This window comes from Hypanus sabinus, chromosome 15, assembly GCF_030144855.1.
Source record: "Hypanus sabinus isolate sHypSab1 chromosome 15, sHypSab1.hap1, whole genome shotgun sequence".
Lineage (NCBI taxonomy): Eukaryota > Metazoa > Chordata > Chondrichthyes > Myliobatiformes > Dasyatidae > Hypanus > Hypanus sabinus.
In genome coordinates this window covers 28,096,313-28,110,755 of record NC_082720.1, presented here as the reverse complement: position 1 = coordinate 28,110,755, position 14,443 = coordinate 28,096,313, and the positions used below count along the sequence as shown (strand labels likewise).

At 38.7% G+C, this 14,443-nt stretch overlaps 1 protein-coding gene across 1 annotated transcript in view; it reads right to left on the bottom strand.

Moving 5' to 3' along the window:
• The window catches only part of LOC132405386 (gastrotropin-like), a 189,214-nt gene that overhangs the window by 113,495 nt on the left and 61,276 nt on the right, over positions 1–14,443 (bottom strand). Inside the window, exon 2 of the mRNA XM_059990148.1 lies at positions 5,721–5,835. The gene's annotated coding sequence lies outside the window, so the exon portion shown is untranslated. The remainder of the gene's footprint in view (positions 1–5,720; positions 5,836–14,443) is intronic.

Sequence of the window (14,443 nt, the reverse complement as noted above, 5' to 3'; positions counted from 1 at the left end):
AACAGGCCCCACTTGACCAGATAATGCTGAGTTTGGGTGTCTACATCACTTTAATATGCAATTTAAAAATAATGACATTTTTATATATTACTAGGTGTGAGACAGCCTCAGAATAGAGCGACGTCCATTCAGAATGGAGATGAGGAGAAATTTCTTTAGCCAGAGAGTGGTGAATCTGTGAAATTCATAGCCACAGGCAGCTGTGGAGGCCAAGTCATTGGGTATATTTAAGGAAGAGGTTGATAGATTCTTGATTTGTCATGACATGAAAGGATGCGGGGGAGAAGGCAGGAGATTGGGGATGAGAGGGAAATGGATCAGCCATGATGAAATGGTGGAGCAGACTCGATGGTCCAAATGGTCTAATTCTGCTCCCATATCTTATGGTCTTATATATTTTTGTCACCTTGGCTTAGAAATTGGTCCATTTGTCCCTGTTTTATATGTAAACTGTGCATTAAAGATGTTTTATTTATGCCTTAGCTTGGTTACATTCACTTCCTATGAAGCCCTACCTATTGAACTTCCAACTCTGATTTGTCCTGGTGTCTGTGCATGCTGATCACTTCAGGCCTGCAGAGATTTGAATAAAATATATAAATTATGAACAGCAGGTTCCATTTCTAATAAAAGTAGGAAATCCTGCTCTGTTGCACCTACCAACAGTAAATTTAAAGTGTGTCAGCTGTCCCATTGATGACGAACTATGGTGTTCAGACCTGACTGAACACTAGAAAGCATGTGTTTGTAGGGCAAACTGCTTGTAAGAGCGTATCACGACAGAGATCAATCCAGTGTGTTCTGCCTGAATTATGAGGTCCATGAACGGGGGAGCTTCTTTGACAGGAAATGACCACAGATCACAGATCACAGATCAGATTCTGTTTTCCCCTACCTTTTCCTATTTCCACCATGATGGCCTTGTGCTGCTGTTGGCTGCCGTGCAGAGTACACTTACAAGCAATGACCCAAGACTGACACAGCAGCTGCAAGCTGGGTATCCTGCAGCCATCAGGCAGATAGTAGTTTTCATAAGAGAAAATGGATGTAAATTACCCAAGATACTTTCTAAATTAAATTTTACCAAGGTTCTCTTTTTCCAGCCCCTCCAATTTCCCTAGAGGCTAAACTCAGCTCATATTTAGCAAAAATGGATATTCTAACTTCTAGATACTATCCCTGGACTCTTAGAAAATTGCTTTTCCTGAATAATTTAAGTCAGGAGATATGGAGATAGAAATTCATGTTCATTAATGCTAAGCACGCAAGAGATTATGATCTGTTAGTTATATAGTTCTCCAAAAAGCTCATCCAGCTTTAAGCTCCTGTGACAAACTGTGAATCATCACTGCGTTTCTTAGTTGATATCTTATAGGAGTAGACCACTTCTTGTTAGGAAATTGAAAACCAGGGGTTTTCAGTTATCTCTTTGCACTGAGGTTATCAATTGTTCTGTAGTGTTTTCATCAGTGGCAAACTCATTCAAATGGATGAAGGCCACATTGACATTGTCAAAGTCATGTGCTTTGGAATATCACTCTAAATAATTCCATCTCTCTAACTCCTTCTCTCAAAATGCTCCTTAAAAATTTCCTTTTATCACCAAGCTTTTGGTCTTTTCATTTAAGTGGCAAGATGTGAAATGTTCCAATGCAGGACCTTGAATGTTTTATTATTTTAAATATGTCATACAAATACAAGTTGGTATTGTTCAGCAAGTCAAGCACTGGAGCTATGCTGGGAAACAAGACTGTTTGAAGTTTATTTAGGTCATGACCAGTGTTTATAGTAACTAAATAAATCAATTCTACTTCAAGGATTTTTGTTTAATATTTGCTTCTTTTACTGTGACAAAACTATTCTTTCTACTGTACAGTGTTGCCCAGCTCTTGTTTTTCCTTTAGGCAGCAATATAGAAGGGAAGAATCTGACCTTGTAGAAAAATCAGACATGAATGCCCTTTAATTCATTAGCTCGGCCTGGTATATTCTGTTTGGAGGCAAGTTCAGGACAAAGAAAAAATTCACAGAATAGAGATTCACAAAACATGCTAAGCATATTTCCAGGAATTTTTCTTTATATTTGACATTGCTGTTTCATTTTTCATTCAGAAAACATGACAGTATTATTCTAACGACAAAAAGGAATAACAATTGAGTGTGTAGGGCTAAGTAACTATAGACTGGCTTTCAAGTTCCCTGTTAGAATTCAAACTTGCAATTCCTTTAGATTACAGTCCACCATGAATAGCATCAATATGCATGCATTTATATAAAATATACTCAAATCATAGCATCTCAATGTTCCATGTTTTAATTACTATGAAACTTAATGACTGTTGTTCTCTACAGTAAAATAATACTAAATTCCAAGAAAGAAGCTAAGAAATAAAAGCTAGAGTTTGACATTTAGCCCTTCATGCCTGCTCAGTCATTTAATTAGACCATGGCTGATCTTGTAGTTTGGTGTTCCATTTTCACGCGAACCATATATCCCAGTTTTTAAAAACAAATCTACTGGTCTATCTTGAATATAGTCCATGACTATGCCTCCACGTACCCCAAGCAAACGAGAAAGTTGATCATCTATGTGGTAATTACAAAGTGATATTTCACTCAGACAGCGGATTATAAAAAGTACAATTGACTTAAAAAAATACCTTGCAGGATCTTAGTGTGATGTTGGCAGGAGACAGTTTTCACCAAAGTTTGTCACAGAAAATTGCACAACTGAATATAGATAAGTCAACTATAAGGGCCTGAATTTATATGCAAGATTAACTTTCCGTGTGAAATCACATCTAAATATTTTAACAATAAATTTGCAAAATACCAAACTATTGAAAGCATCAACAGTGCAATTAAGAAACTGCACGGACAGTTATAAGTACAGGAAGAAAATCTTTGAAAATTAAATGTGCTTAGCCAGCTTCAGGGAGACACCAGAAAACACAAGGAAATATACTGTAGAAGACAATTGTTTTTCTTGGGTTGAACCACTCAAAAGTGGGTTAAATTGGAAACAACCAAAGAGTATACTGTACATTGATGAACTGTGAGAAGAGAATAAACAAATTGAAGTACTCATTGATAGCAGCTCAAAATGGATCGGAACGTCATACACAAAAGACAAACTGCTAAAGTAACTCAAGGTGGTCAGGCAGCATCTGTGGATGCAGAGGAGTGGTCAATGTTTCAGCCTGAGACTGGCCTCTCCCTCTACAGATGCTGACTGACCTACTGAGTTCCTTGGCAGCTTGATGATTGCTGTCTGCTGTCTCAACTTCTGCTGCAATGTCGTAATATCAAAGAATTGAGATCCACTTTCTCATGTCCTGGCTTAGAGTTACTCAGTTTCATCAAAGTTAACTTCAAATCTGACTTTGGGATGGTGGAGTGATAGCTGATGCAGAATAAAGAGATATCAGGTGAAAAAAATAAAAGGCAGGATAATGGTTGTACTTCTAAATCATTTTAATTCTTACCACGTACTAAAAGAGTAAATCAGGGAGAGTTCTGTGACTGCATTCCCGAAGTTGATTCAATGAGAACTGTGGAAGAAATGACACAGAATTCTTCTGAACTGAGTCATGAAGTGACATCATCAAGTCAAGAAGTAGATTCAAAGCTAGAAACCTGCAGATTAATGTAATTAATGTGAATATGTGAATCACTTTGTTTTAAAGAGAGGAGAGCAGTAAAGTTTCTGCAAATGTATGACACATGCCTGCAAACATATAATCAGTGGCCACTTTATTAGGTACACCTGTACATCTGCATATTAATCCAAATATCTAATCAGCCAATCATGTGGCAGCAACTCAATGCATAAAAACAAGTAGACATGGTCAAGAGTTTCTATTGTTGTTCAGACCATACATCAGGATGGGGAAGAAATGTGATCTAAGTGATTTTGACTGTGGAATGATTGTTGGTGCCAGTTGGGATGGGTTGATTATTTCAGAAAATGCTGCTCTCCTGAGATTTTCACTCACAACACTCTCTAGAGTTTAAAGAGAATGGTGCATAAAAACGAAGTAACATCTAGCAAGTGGCAGTGCTGGGGTAAAAAATGCTTTGTTAATGAGAGATTAGCTGACAAGGTGGTGGTAGTAATTTAAATAACCACACATTACAAGACCAAAAGCATACACTCAGTGGCCACTTTATTAAGTACAGGTGGTACATATGTGTAGTGCAGTTACAAACGGACGTTCTATCAAGAACTGCCTGGGTGACGTATCAATTTGTAGTCAGAACATAGTTGACCAAGAGTTATGTTGGGGCACTAGTACAATTGCTGTTATTCAATGACCAACATCTCATTTCATCTTCATTACAACTCTATTTAATTCCAACTCACTCCACCTGGTTTTTCAATGTACTTGATACAGGTCAAGAATTATAGACAAATGCACTTGCACCAGGTTTTACACAGACATAGCTGTTGTAACCTGCAGTGGACATAAAGAAATGCTTAAACATTGCTGCATACTTTCTCAACAGAATAACTCATTTTAAACCATCGATGTTGAACATGTCTTTCCATTCTACCTTTATTAATTAACTCTACCTTTAATACAAGATTCAGGAACAGTTATTACCTCTCAACCATAACACTCCTGAACCAAAGGGATAACTTTACTCACTTAAATCATTGAAATATTCCCATAAACTATGGACTCAATTTCAAGGACTCTTCATGGCATGTTCTTGATATATATAGTTTATTTATTATTTCATTCTTTTTGTATTTGCACAGTTTGTTGTCTTTTGCACTCTGGTTGAACACCCAAGATTATGCAGTCTCTCCTTGATTCTGTTATGGTTAGTGTTCCACTATGGATTTATTGAGTGTGCCTGTGAGAAAAAGAATCTCAGGGTTGCATATGGTGACGTATACAGTGTCTATAAAAAGTATTCAACCCTCCCTGTTAGTTTTCATATTTTACTGTTTTACAACATTGAATCACAGTGGATTTGATCTGACTTTTTTTTTGACACTGATCAGCAGAAAATTACTTTTTCATGTCAAAGAGAAAATAGATCCCTACAAGGTGATCTAAATTAATTACAAATATAAAACACAAAATAATAGATTGTACAAGTATTCATCCCCTTTAAAATGAAACTGCTTGAGCAGTTTTGTAAAGAGAATGGGGAAAAATTGCAGCATCCAGCTGTGCAAAGCTGATAGAGACCTATCCACACAGACTCAAGGCTATAATTGCTGCCAAAGGTGCATCTACTAAATACTGACTTGAAGTGTGTGAGTAATTATTCAACCAATTATTTTATGTTTAACAATTTGTAGAAATCTGTTTTCATGTTGACATGAAAGAGTCTTTTCTGTTGATCGGTATCAAAAAAGCCAAATTAAATCCACTGTGATACAATGCTGTCAAACAATAAATCATAAAAACTTCCAAGGGGGGATAAATTCTTTTTATAGGCACTGTATGTACTTTGATAATAAATTTACTTAGAACTTTAATTCTCTGGTCCAGATTTTGTCCATCAGTGTTTATTGAATAGTGCTTTTAGTCACAAGCACTGGTAGTTCTAATTGTCGATTGCTTTGCCTTGCTAGCTATCTCATTGGGCCCATATTTTTAGTATTTCAAGTTTTCTATACTCACTTGAATTCACCTGGATATGTACTTTTACCCATAACTGAGCAATCTGCAGCTGGCCACCAAAGCACTGAGCATTAAATCATACCTTTGACTTCAGCTCCTGCTGCTTTCTACCATTGCTTCTGGTGGTGTAAATGCCATGTAAATCCAATTTCAGTGTTGTGTAATCTTTATGGCTTTTTACTGTGAATTCTTCCCTCCTGCAAAGAAATCAGAGTGGCTTTAGTAAACAATCCTGCTTTAAAATATGCTCTTTACCAACAGTTTAATTTTATGAATTGACAGAAGTGTTTCTGTCTACAGCACCAACTTACACTAATCTTGCTCACTTGCTTCAAGTTCAGGTTGGGGACTCTAGCCTTCACTATTACACTGCCATTGCAAACTGGCATTGGATTTGTGCATCGCATTAAACATTAGACAACTTCAACACTCTTCCATTCCATTTCCATCATTGTCACAATTTTTCACTTAAAATCGATGTGTGATTTTACGTGTTTAATATCTTCAAGCAAATTTACTTGTTAATCCAAACCACAGGTGAGCTTGTCATGTGGCATTGTGATGGTATTGGGTTTCTGACTGCTAAGTTCTAAACTCAAAGACCTTAAGCCCTATCTGACATAGATAGCTAAAGAATTGAAAATACACTTGGTCTAAGATGTTAACTGTCCTGTGCTATCAGCAGTGGGATCATCAGTTGATCTGCCACCTCTCTTCAGGACTTTCGACCCGCTTATGATCAAGACTCCCTTGCGGTGGTGGGCCAGCAGTGCTAAAGCACCACCTCCCACTGATGAGCTTAACAACTTGGCATCTGCCTCTCTCAGAGTTGTTGGTCGCTTCCATCCAACAGATAGTCTACTCTTCAGGTGTCTATGCCACTACTGAAGGGCTTACAAAAGATGGATACACTGTCCGACTATCTGCCCTTTGGACGTACTTGGTCCACACTCATGATGATCCTGCCTCCGCTGCCTCAGCTACAGCCCTGCTGGTTGACATGATCTCTCCATGTCAAGGTCACACAGCCACTTATATATACCCTCACTAAAGGGAGGTTATGTGTAACCACCTACTCTTCAAAACCTAATTCACTTCCCTGATTATCTTGTACACTGAGTGTAATTGCTAATATCTACTATTTGAGTGGTGGGTCCTCCCTTCCTACCAAGGAGGAGATACTTCCAGCTTACCAATGAGACATACCAATGAGCTGCAGACAAATGAATCAACGCAGAAATCAAAGGTAGAGGGATGGATTCTAGTTCCGTATTTTTCTGTCATTCCTCTTGATGTTCCTGGACCATTCCTAAAAGCCTGACCGCTCTCTACAACTATACTGTTTTTCTGCCACTTGGGTGACTTCACACACATGATTTTTTTTTTAGATGTCTTTTCACACAGGTGGTCTAAAGGCTTCCAGGGACAGAGGTTCGCAGATCTCTACAATTAATCATCATGGCACAACACAAAGAGATCCTAAAGTGTATGTATTTTGTTTAGTTTACTTTCTGCAACAAACATGTCACTTATCGACATGCACTGCAATCATTACTTACTGGAACATTATGATTGAGTCTATGAAAATTTGTTTAATTTTCTAATAAATCTGCAAGATTTTTTAATCAGTTTCACAACAGATATCCAACAATGGTGCTAGAGTTCTTTAAGCTTGCCACTGGAGCCAACTGTCTCCAGCAGGTGCCCTTCATCAATCTCTAGTGGTGAAGGTGAAAGAACAAATTAAACAAAGCCAGGGAAAATGTTACATGTTATTCTCATCTAGCATGATAATGACCAACAACTTGAATCAAGCTATGTTGTGGTTTCTTACATTTACCAAGTAGTATTCATGGAAAATAATACTCCCCCAGAGATATGTTCTTTTAACATGTTTGAATTTAATCACCACAAAAAGCCTTTTATTTTAAGAAAAAGGACTACATGGAAGAAAGTCCAGAATTGGGGCGATAAAGCAAGAAGAGGTTCAATCAGTGGCCTTTCTATATGATAAACATTGTATTCCTTTGCATTAAATACTGTTTCTGAACAGAATAGTTCTGGTTAATTTTATTAGGCACTAGTCAGAAGCATGGTTGTAGGGAGGAAACCAGAAATCGTGAGATTGTGCAATTTAACAAAAGGGCCTCAAGAAATTTCTTTTCTTTCATTTGCCAATTGCAGATTGCTGCTCTAACCGAAGTGCCAGATACAGAAAACAACTGTAACTGTGGACTGTTGCTGGGAAAAGATGAGGGCAAGTGTGCTGTGAAAAGAGACTGAAAATTGAATGGGAGAGAAAGCTAAATATTGGCAATTCCTGACAGTGAGAAGAGAAAATTCTTGGTTTAAGGCTCTCTTGATTAAAATGCTTTTAAAAGGATTTTCTAGCCTGAGTTTAAATGTATAGCTCCACTCTGCTCCTCATGGATGGGTTAATTTCAAGCATCTTTCTTTCAGGTGACCTACTTTGGGATTTATTTTCACTGGCTGCTCTAAATTGTGCACACTCTCACATGGGAATGGGAGATTGGCATGCTGCCGTGCATTACAGGCATGAATGATACAACACTGCCACACAGGATGTTACCTTGAATGCCATGTTGCACAATAGAGATATTATGCAAAGTGAACTACCAAAAATACTGAAAGTTATCTAGATGCCTTACAGCCAGAAAAGAGACCTTCAAATCTGGTTCAGGCTAACTGAGGATGCTTGTTCATTTCAAGGCCAATGCAGTATTCCTTATAATTCAGGACCCTTTTCCCAAAGGGAAGGCACAAAGCCAACAGCTCTTCTGATTCTGCTGAGGTCCACCAGCTTCCCTCAAATGACATGCCGTGTTTCTTTTATTAATGTAGAATTATGCAGTGTTGCTTTTCCCATTGATTTAGAGAGTTGTGTAGCACAGAAACAGCGATGTAACCCAACTGGTCTGTGCCAGTGATTTTTGCACCCCAGGCCTCCTCCATTTTATCTTGTTTAACATTTCTGGCATCTTTTCTTCCCTGTTCGTGTATCTTTCTTTCCCTTAATTGAAATACCATGTGAAAAATTGTCATCTTCAATCACAGCGTAGATTCACTAGGTTGATTCCTGGGATGGCAGGGCTGTCTTACGCAGAGAGATTGGGCTTGTACACGCTGGAATTGAGGAGATTGAGAGGGGATCTGATTGAAACATTTAAGATAATTAAAGGATTTGATAGGATTGAGGCAGGAAATATGCTCCAGATGTTGGGAGAGTCCAGTACCAGAGGGCATGGATTGAGAATAAGAGGTCAGTTATTTAAAACAGATTTGAGGAAAAACTTCTTCTCCCAGAGAGTTGTGGAGGTGTGGAATGCACTGCCTCAGAAGACGGTGGAGGCCAATTCTCTGGATGCTTTCAAGAAGGAGCTAGATAGATATCTGATGGATAGGGGAATCAAGGGATATCGGGACAAGGCAGGGACTGGGTATTGATAGTGAATGATCAGCCATGATCTCAGAATGGCGGTGCAGACTCGAGGGGCTGAATGGTCTACTTCTGCACCTATTGTCTATTGACTTTACCTCTAATTTCACATTAAGTACTGTGATTTTGATACCAGGATCAAAATACAGAAATACTGAGCAATTAACAACTTTTGACTCAACTGATCTTTCCTTACACTTACACCTCCACCCCTCTTCAACTAAATTCATTAATATTTCCCTGGGACTCCTGAACTTTCCCTTGTATTTCTGAGAGACCATCTTAACTATATGGATTCAGTTTTGGATTCCCTCATGATCAAAGACATTTCTTCTAAGATAAAAACATAAAATGCTGTACATACTCAGCAGGTCAAATAACTTATGCAGGAAGGGAAATAGAGTTATTGTTTCAAGTTCAAGACCCTTTATCAGAATTGGGCAATTTGGTTTTCATATTTTATGTATCCTTTATTAAATTCATTCATTAATTTAAATCTATTAGGCTATCCCCAGCAAAACACACAAAATGCTGGAGGAACTCTAAAGGCCAGGCAGCATCTGTGGAAAAGAGTACAGTTGCCATTTCAAATGGAGACCCTTCATCAGGACTAGGCTGATGTTTTTAGATCAATAGAAAAGAGCCCTTGATTCTGCTTTTGCTGGTGGTTCTGTGTTCCACTTTGTAAAGCGATTTGTACCTGCTCGTGTACTTTTATATTATATCTCAGTAATAAGGAAGCCAGAACTCTGTAAAAGTGAATTGCTTGGTGTCCCGAAACACAGTGTCACATGATTCAATTTTTAAGCTGTCAGGTTTTATTTGGTTTGATGCCATAAAGTTATACCACACAGAAACAGGCCCCCTGGCTCTCCAAGTACACACTGGCCACCACACTACCTATTTTGTCATTTACTTAAAAGTAATTGGTGGGTTATTTGATGTATATTTCACTTAAGGATAATCTAAATACTTGTGCATTATACTGAATCCTTGGTCGCTAGCTATGATATCAATCAATTCATTTTGCTTGTCATGTTTGCAATAGTGCATTTTTGAAACAGGAGCCACCTGGTCTAATCCTATTTTCCTGTTTATTCACAATACATTAGGCATTCTTCTTCTCCAAGTGCCTCGTTGATTTTCTTTTAAAGTAGTTTTTGCACATAGCTTGTAGCAGATAATTCCACATTGGATCAATAAAGTGGCTCAGTTCTTGTGGGCAATAACTGCTTGGCAGTAAGTACTGGATAGTCACTGATGGGCAGATTCCATGAATGTGTGAAAATAAAGGGTCTCTCATCGTCACCTCCAGGTGGAAACAATCCCTGTTTTCCATACTGTAATCTCACATCTCATTTAAGAACCTAATCATCTCAAATTTTGAAAAGCGTTAGGATGTCTCTGGGTACTGCTTCATAATTCATAACCATCAGGCTCTTGAACCAGCGTGGATAACTTCACTCTCCTCAACTCTGATTTCACAACCACAGACTCACTTTCAAGGACTCTGCGGCTCATGTTCTTGATATTTATAGCTTATTTATTTATTATTGTTATAACTTCTTTTTGCATTTGCACAGTCAGTTGTCTTCTGCATGCTGGTTGAACGCCCTGGTTGGGCGGTATTTCATTGTTTCTGTTATGGTTTTTATTCTATAGATTTATTGAGTATGCCCGCAAGAAAATTAATCTCAGGATCATATATGGTAACATGTATGTATTTTGCAAATAAAATTTACTTTGAATTTTGAAGTTGAAGTTTAATTGTCATTCGACCATGCACATGAATCAGGCCAAACTGAACAGTATTTCTCCAGGGTCAAGGTGCAGAACGCAATGCCACCAGTCACACAGCACACGACACATATAGCACATAGAGTCATGATGACCCCATTTAAACAATGGAAATATTTTCCAATCTCAAAGTAGTACAATTATGCATCACAATGTCTGTTTATTACCCTTTATACTGCTAATAAATATACCAATTTCATTTTAAATTAAATGCTGGCAGTAAATTAGCTGCCCTGCTACTTGGGGGATAAAACCTAATATTGTACTGTTATGCACCTTTGTGACCCCAGTTTTTTTAAATCTTTAGTCACAAACTGGGTCGCAGCCACAAAACTGGGGTTCTGCTGCAACAAATTCAATGCTTTTATGTTCTTCATGCGATGGATTTTTCAGTAAATCAACTAGAGTTAAAACAACAGCATGTTCCAATGAAATATTACATCAAAAATATTTTTATTTGGTTTTATTTAGAGACACAGTACAGAATAGGTCCTTCCGGCCCTTGGACCTGTGCTGTCCAGCAATCACGGGACAATTTACAATGCCCAATTAACCTACTAACCTGTACGTCTTCTGACTGTGGGAGGAAACTGGAGGACTCAGAGAAAACAACGCATTCCACGGGGAGGACGTACAGATTCCTTACAGATGACGTCGCAATCGAACTCTGACGCTCCGAGCTGTGCTGGCATCATGCTAAACGCAACGTTACCTTGGCACCAAGATAGCACGATTTTCCGTGCTCTTTCCACAGATTAACGGTCCTGCTAATGAGTCCCAAGATTTGCAATTTTACTTTTAACATGAGTGCTTCACATTTATTTTCTGTATCCTAATATACAGCATAATGTCAAGGAAACAGAACATACGGGTTGTAGAGCTCATACAAAACCAAGACAATCGCCACAGCTGGTAACCTTCCGTATCGTTATACTTGCACTCTCACCCCAATAATGATTGCTCTAAAAAGTCAAGGATACGTATTCAATTCTTTATTAGCAACCAGCAAACTAACAATCTCGAAGCGATGAAACTTAAAGCGTGCCCAAGAGTAAGCTAAGTGTAATTGAGCAATATTGAGCGGTCAGCAGAAGATACGACATCCGTTGGTCCCCAGCTACTGCAAGCAACAATGAACAGAGCATGGAGACATAACTTATTCCTTTTGTTTTTAACCACACTCCCACTCAGGTGGCTAGTTACTATAATAAACATGCAACACAATACAATGCAGAGAAGAGGTACGTGGCTCCTACACAGGTAGTACAGCGCAATACTGGCCCTTCAGCCCACAATATTGCTCTGACCTATATAAACCTACTCCACGATCAACCTAACCCTGCCATCCTACACAGCCCATTGCCCTCCATTTTTACTTCATCTATGTGCCTATCTAAGATTCTCTTAAACATTCATGTTCTGTAAGTTACCTTTCATTAATAACGGCTTAAGTAGTAGCACTCTGCGGATTTTCCCTTCCTCGCCGACACAAAATGAACAAAGAGAGGGAGAGTAATTCCAACACAGCTGTCCTTGAGGCCTGCGCACTAAGCAGCAAGTCACGGACTCTGCTTAAGGTTGAGAAAGGCACAGAATGAAATGCAATTATTGTAGCTTCAGTGTAAATTGGCGTTCGGTGGGTGGCATGCATTTTGTGGGTTGAAGGACACTGTTTAGTGGTGTATGACCATCAATCTATAACAAACTGCTTCACAACATGAATAATGCTTTGTGTTTGAGGTTCTGTTGATGTAAGTGTCAATAATTGTTGTCATTATATTGAATCTGATAGCATGAGCTGGGGCCAGAAATCCATTTGCACAACTCCATACAACACTGTTCGGCTGAAAATTGTATTAACCTGGAGCACAGCAATTTTGTACACATTTCTGAGTGCCTTGCAAGCCTTTTAGAAAATCTATTTCCTCATTTTTCAGTAGGATTTTCATTCTCCTGAGCATTTCATTCTGAGATAATGTAATTTTGCATAATTTTATCAGAAGAACAACTAGCAAAATTCATCTGCTTTGGGATTTTCAGTCTTTCTGGCCTAGTGAAATAAGACTTATTTCACAGAACAAGATTCTATTAAACCCACTTCCCCTGAACCTGTGCTATTTAGAGAACTAACAATCAGCCTGCATCCTTTGTTCTAACAGTGAACTGTGTCCTCTGCAACCTCAAATATAACTTCACATAGAGACACAAAATACACCGTGGATACCGGAATCTAAGAAAAAAATCTGTTCGAGGAACCAACATTTCCCTAGTTCTCTGGGTCTCTGAACTGCCTGCAATCTTCAAATCGGGTACAATAACTACACCTATAGTTGTGGATCCTAAGAGTTGAATGGCAGTTTTAATGGCCAGTGGCATCAGCCTTCTGAAGGTTTATGCTCTTATTCAATATCTGTGACAGAATGAGAACATAATCCCTCATAAGGCTTTATGTCATTGTCCAGGAAACTGTCATTCAACTTTTGTTGTAGTTATTGCTTTTGATGTTCTGATTAAGCAGTGACATTTCAGTTTTGAAAGGAATGACATAAAGAGAATAGGACTGCATTTACTAAACACAGTTCCATCTAACTGTAGCCTGTGTACAGCTGCAGCAGTCTGTCTGTCTCAAGCAAAGTCACCATTTGTTGTTGTTCCTCTCCATGACTTGTGGTGCATTGGGTGATAACCTTGCCATTTATTAAGCACTTGTCTGTTCATGAGGCCGAGTTGTTAGCTTGGTGCTCAACCCAGCACAGATGGACGGTGTGCAAGGAGCTGGCTGGATTCGAACCTGGGTCCACTTGCCTCGAAGTCCGGCGTGAATGCCAGTACACAATCGACTGGCAATAGTCACTATAATAGTGTCCTTTACACTCTGGTCAGTTTTCATAAGTTTATCATTTCCTTCTAGCTTATCCAGTTCACTCTCAACTTGACTCATTAGAGAATATAGAATTGATCAGCTTGGCCCCTGGTTTGGAACAGAAGTGGTAAGTGATAGCTGGTGCAATGAAAACCCTTCACTGAAATGGCCTCAGCAGTGGTTCAGAGGTTGGGACTTTGTACCAGCTCTTTGACTGCTTGTAGATACTGTACATCAGTCCCTTTAGGTGATCAAAATTCTCTAACATTCTTGAGTACCGTGTCTATCAACAGCAATTGAAGTCAATTGCTTCACACTTGATCTCCATTAGGAACATTGCTTTCTTTATGTTCACAAATTGCATCATTTTGGGCTTTCCCAACGTCACCCCTCCCCACCTTTCAATCGCTGAGATATTGTTTACTTTAAAGAACATGCCCAGTCACTTAATATTGGTAATGACTGTTGCTTTAGCTTAGTCATATGTGCCCATGCTCTCAATAAACTCCCCCGGAGCACGCATGCTGTCCCAATGCTAAACCATAGTGATGCAGGTAAACCCTGTGCATGCAATTATTTGATGATAAGTGAACACTGTGGTCCTTGCTATCATGATTAACAGTGAAGTGGACTCTCACCTGTTAACTGAAACCGTTAAACTAAGTTTCTATGTCGGCGTTAGAAAGCA